This window comes from Urocampus carinirostris, chromosome 2 (genome assembly GCF_059441175.1).
Source record: "Urocampus carinirostris isolate Australia breed hairy pipefish chromosome 2, RoL_Ucar_1.0, whole genome shotgun sequence".
In the NCBI taxonomy this organism is placed as follows: domain Eukaryota; kingdom Metazoa; phylum Chordata; class Actinopteri; order Syngnathiformes; family Syngnathidae; genus Urocampus; species Urocampus carinirostris.
In genome coordinates, this window is record NC_142350.1 from 24,894,276 (window position 1) to 24,900,617 (window position 6,342).

Sequence of the window (6,342 nt, forward strand, 5' to 3'; positions counted from 1 at the left end):
TGTGTTTGGTTAATGGAGTCAGATAACTAATTCGAACAATTTGGTAAACGGTACATTTTGAAAATTAATTTTCAACAATAAATATATTAATTACACATACAATTAAAATTTCAGAACCCTCCATGATTTTTAAGTGGGAAAAAAGCAAAATAGAAAGGTGTTCAAATACTTTTTTTTTTTTACTGTGTATGTATGTGTCCATATACATATATACATACATACATATACACATATGCATATATACATATATGCATATATACACATATACATATACACATATGCATATATATATATATATATATATATATATATATATATATATATATATATATATATATATATATATATATATATATATACATATATACATATATATACATATATGGCTGGGATGGGCTCCAGCCCCCCCGCGACCCTAATGAGGATAAGCGGTACGGCTAATGAGATGAGATATATATATATATATATATATATATATATATATATATTCACGGCGGCGCAGCGGTTAGCGCGTGTGCGGCACAGTTCTAAGTTCTTGGGAACCTTCTGTGTGGGTTCAAATCCAGCTACCGGACTTCCTGTGCGGAGTTTGTATGTTCTCCCCGTGCTTGCGTGGGTTTCCTCCGGGCACTCCGGTTTCCTCCCACATTCCAAAGACATGCATTTCAGGTGGATTGGCCGGTCCAAATTGTCCCTAGGTGTGAATGAGCGAGCGAGTTGTCTGTCCCTGTGTGCCCTGCGATTGGCTGGCAACCAGTTCAGGGTGTCCCCTGCCCACTGCCCGATGATTGCTGGGATGGGCTCCAGCACCCCTGCGACCCTACTGAGGATAAGCGGTGCAGCTAATGAGATGAGAGATGAGATATATATATATATATATATATTTAAGCGCCAAATATACTTTTCAAACAAATCAGGTGTTGATTTCCAGAAGGTATGCTCATGCACCTTACATACCAAGTGAGGACCCCATGCAGTCTGCATATATACCACCGGGGATCAGTATTGCACTTTCTAAAATAAAAGGACTTCCAAAATAGTCAAATTATATTTATTTATATAGGCGTTTATCACAAAAAGTTGCAAAGAGCTGTTCAGAGCACAACAACAAAAATAGTTTTTAAGCTCCAAAGATTGCACAAGTAAAAAAAAAAAAATGAAACGTTTTTATTTACATTTCAATGTAAGCTGTATGAAAAAGTACAAAAGATGCCCTTTAAAAGTAGGACAACAGTAGAGTTAAACAAGCACATGTTGTTTTTTTTATTTTATTAATGTTCTGGAAACTTTTTGATTTTTGAGCATGGAAATAGAGTGCGTGATCAAATCAATTGTATTTTTAATGTCAAAAGGTTGGCATGTATGACAATGTTTTTGTATTACGTTCTATGGGTCTCGTCTAGGGGTCACCAAATGTTTGGAAGCCGAGAGCTACTTACTTAAAAGTAATGCTTTTGTCGTGGTTGCATTTCACGTTTGTTTTGTAAATATAAGCTCAGCAAAAAACATTTAAAAAACGGAAAAATACCTCATATTGAGAGAGAGATAGATATAAAGAAATAAATGTATAGAGAGCAGTATTGATATAAAGATATAGAGAAATGGATCTTAGTTTTTTTGTGGATAATCTATTCTAAGCTTGTGAAAAATAATTAAAAAAAAAAAAAAAAAAAAAAAAACGATGCCATTAAATGTCGTGTACCCCAAATGTCATGCTTTTACGCAGCCATTTCTCTGTTGGGGGTATGACGACGCGCGGAAAATGGCAAAAACGGTGCGCAAACACTTGATCGGGAGAGCATGACACAGCACAACACAAAGTCATTAGCGTCCATTTGCTGTTCTGCTCACGGTATCACAATATGGGGGGGACAAAACACAAAATATTTTGCTGCCTATGTAAAAGATGGACGGAGTCCTCTTTAAACCCAACATGAACTTGTTTATTTACAGAACACGATATAGCGTCTTTGCTAGTTTACAAACATGTCTCCAGATACCACGCGGTCTTCCTGTGTGTACCGTAATAACGCGTCTGCCGCGCAGGCACAATCAATTACCATACATGACATCTCCCCCCCTTTTTTTTTCTTTTGAAAGAAACAAATAGCTGACGATGTCAGGAGATGACGACGATTCCGCCGTAGAACAGCACCGTCTTGGGTGGTGATATTGTAGGACAGGGGTCGGGAACCTTTTGGACTCAAAGAGCCATAAAAGCAAAAAATATTAATTTTATTTTATGAAAGAGCCACACCATATATTATGAGACAAATTTACTAAATTGCTAAACCCGCGCCCCAGACAAAAGCTTAGTCTTCAGCACATTTATTTTTGATGATTTGATAAAAATTATGAAAAGAGAATAATGCCAGAGCCCGTGTCCCAAAATCAACAAACATACCACTTTAAACTTGTCTCTTTCTTGCAATTACTCAAGATCGGTTAAACACATTTTGACCCTTTTTTTCCATACATATTGGTTTCAAAACCAGATGCAAGCAGTTGTTTTGTGAAAACGTGACAACATTCTGCAAACAGGGAGCCTGGTGTGCTTACTTTTGGCGCATACGGCTTAGGGCGAGAGATGGGAGGGAGTGCTTGCACTTTTTGCCTAGCTCCACCCATCCCTCCCACTCACCCAATCAAATGACTAAGTTCTCTTCCGGTGTTTTGGCGTATTTACAGTGTGTTCTGTGGATTCATCATAAGGTATCTGAACACTGAACACAGATTATATAGTGAACTTTTATAGAAAGGATTCTTTAGCGTTGTACAGCCAAAACGAGTTTTCCCCCTTTTTTTGTGTGATACCTTGACTGTAAATTGTAGTGAAAAACGTGCCCTATATACTGCGAAGTAATGCACCTATATTTAATATTGGTTTGGCTTTGCGTGTACCTGAGTAGAATAGATTTCTCAAGTTTTGAACAGGATGGAGAACTTTTGCACGCAAATTTGTCTCTGAGCCACAGATACTCATAGAAAGAGCCATATATGGCTCGCGAGCCATAGGTTCCCGACCCCTGTTGTAGGATCTACTTGTAGCAGCCTCTCCTGAGACCACAGCTGGTCTAGACCATGACTTTTCTTGATCCAGCCTGGTGTAGACCGTTGCTCCTGGTTGTAGAGCAGGTAGGAGTCTGGCTCCGTGACGGCGGTTGAAGTAATGAGCTTGCACTGCTTTTTGCTTGGTGTCGTTCACTTTTACCGTTTTCCTGCTGGGCCATCTGGGCAGGAGATTCTTCTCCAAGGTTGGAACTGTCGTCCTGATCCTCCTTCCCATTTCCAAACACACTTGGCATGACATCACTGTGTCCTTTAACTGCTTGGACAGCCCTGGCCACCACACTGATGTTTTGGCTCTCTCTCTACATTTGACCAGGCCTTGGTGCCCCTGGTGTAGCTTCTCCAGAATTTCGGCTCTCATAGAACGTGGCACGACAATCCTGCACCCTCTTAAGACTAGGCCGCCTTCAACGGAGAGCTCTGACTTCACTTTGGTAAACTCCCTCGCATCCAAAGGGACACTACTTATGTGTTCAGGCCACCCTGACCTGATAGCTTACTGACAAGCTGTAACTCTGTGTCAGTTGCAGTGACGTTTTTTATGTTTTCAAGTCTCTTTGGTGTAGCTGGTATTCCCCCGACTACTGAGGCTACATAGCAGGCTACATCACTGTGTGTATCCACATCCCCTTCACTACATGTCAGTGGGCTGCGTGACAGTGTGTCTGCTACCACATGAGTTTTACCTGGTGCATACTCGCCCACCGCGCTGAATCTCATGAGCCTCATCAGTAGACGCTGACATCTGAGAGGAACATTTTCCAAGCTCTGATTGTTGATAAGGGGTACCAACGGCTTGTGATCCGTCACTAACCTGAAACGTTCAAGGCCATTTAGGTATCTGTCAAACTTTTCACATGCCCACACACCTGCCAGACACTCCTTTTCTATCTGGGCATAACGTGTTTCTGCATCAGATAGTCGTCTGGAGCAGTATGCCACTGGTTTCCACTGTTCTCCATGAAGTTGTAACAGCACACCCCCCAGTCCAAAACTGCTAGCATCTGCTGACACTGCCGTGGGTTTGGTGACATCATAGTAGGCCAGCACCGGTGCAGTAGTCAGTAATTCCTTTATGTTTTCGAAGGCTGTCTGTTGAGCATGTCCCCACATCCAGTTATTCTTGTCCTTCAGCAACTCATGGAGCGGCTGCCCCACAGTGGAGAGGTTGGGAATGTACCTGCCAAGGAAAGTCACCATTCCCAGGATTCGCTTTAGCTCAGTGACATTTACTGGAGGTGGCATTTTCCGAATTGCTGCAACCTTCTCAGGATCAGGTCGAATCCCTGACTTGTCGATGAGATGCCCCAGGAACTTTAGTTGGCTTTGCCTAATGGAGCACTTCTCCTTATTCAGTTTAAGTCCAGCTGACTGAATACGATGCATCACTTTGTTGAGACGTCTGTTGTGTTGCTCCATATTGCTCCCGTAGACCAAAATATCGTCCATGAAGACCTCTACACCTTCCAACCCTTGTAGAGTCTCCATCATCTTCCTCTGGAAGATTTCAGGTGCACTAGTAATTCCAAATGGCAAGCGTTTGAAGCTGTACCGACCAAATGGAGTTATGAAGGTTGTGAGCTTGATGCTGTCTGGATGCAGTGGAATTTGCCAAAACCCGCTGGCTGCATCGAGTGATGAAAAAACAGTTGCTCCACTTAGCTTGGCTGTTATCTCATCCACAGTAGGTAGGATGTATCGCTCCCTTTTGACAGATTCATTCAGTCTTTTGAGATGAACACATATGCGAGCTTTGTCTGTGTTCTTCTTTGAGACAGGGACCATAGGTGCACACCACTCAGTAGGTTGTGTCACGGGCTCAATGATGCCATTACTCTCCATTCTCTTTAGCTCTTCTTTTACCTTCTGGAGCATCGGGAGTGGTACCCGGCGTGCAGTATGTACAGCATACGGCTGGGCATTGTCTTTAAGCTGTAGTCTCACTGGCTCTGTTTTCAATGTCCCATAGTCTGCATGTTGCTGAATGTTCAAACTGATTTCGTCTATTCTCCTCACAAGATTCATTTTCACTGACATTGAGCGACTTAAGAGATTATTAGTGATCCCCTCTACTACATAAGCTGTTAGTGGATATGATTTTCCTTTGTAGGTTACTGTGGCCTGGAACCTCCCTAGACAATTTAGCTCTCCACCTGGGCCGTCCAGTGGAATGTCTGGTGGCTCCAACACACTTTCTGGAGTGTATGCGTTGTACGTCGCCTCGCTGACTACATTCACATCTGCCCCTGTGTCGATTTTGAATGTTATTGGCTTTTTATTTAGCCGGAGCTTAACTGACCACTGTTCTTTTACATTTTTCACATGTGACACAGCACCCAGGAAGTATGCTGACTGCTCGGGTTGTCCTGACTGTTCTGCCCGCTCACTAATCTCATTCACTTGCTTTTTATTCCTGCACATTCTAGCCCAGTGCCCGGCTTTGTGACAGATATGGCAGGTAGATTTCTTAGCAGGGCAGTTTTCATCTTTGTTATGCTGTGTTTTTCCACATTTAAGACATTTTCTCACATTTCCCAATTTTCTGTCTTTCTCCCCACCTTGTGGTTTAGACTTTGGGTATCTGTAGCTCTGCCTTGTAACTTCATGCACCGTCCCTATTGCTTCTCCTTGCATGTTGACGTGCGCAGTAATCTCTTCCGCCTGTCGAACTACTTGCACAGTCTGAGTCAATGTCAGGCCTTCCATCAACTGAAGCTTACGCGACACTTCCTTGTCCAATATTCCAATAACTATCCGGTCTCGGATGTTTTCCTCACGGCTCGTGCCGAAATCACAATGTTCTGATAGTTCATGTAAAGCCCTTATGAAGCTTTCTGCCCTCTCCCCAGGCTTCTGGAAACGCTGATGAAAACACGCGCGTTCGTGGATGATATTCCTCCGCGGAACGAAGTAATCATCAAACTTCTTCAGCACAACGTCATAATTATCCTCTTCACCGTCATTAGCAAAAACAAAAGACTTGAACACATTCTCCGCCTTGCTTCCCATTGCGTATATCAAGCAGCTTACTTGAACTTGTCCATCGTCTTTGTTTAGTTTCGTAGCGATTCTGTAGCGCTCGAAACGCTGCCTCCAGTCCGGCCATTCTGACGGTTTCTCGAAAGCAAAGTTCGATGGAGGATTAAACTTGGCCATTATGACTTGTCTCCTTATCTGGATCCTTTCAGACTTCTGACACCATGTAAAAGATGGACGGAGTCCTCTTTAAACCCAACATGAACTTGTTTATTTACAGAACACGATATAGCGTCT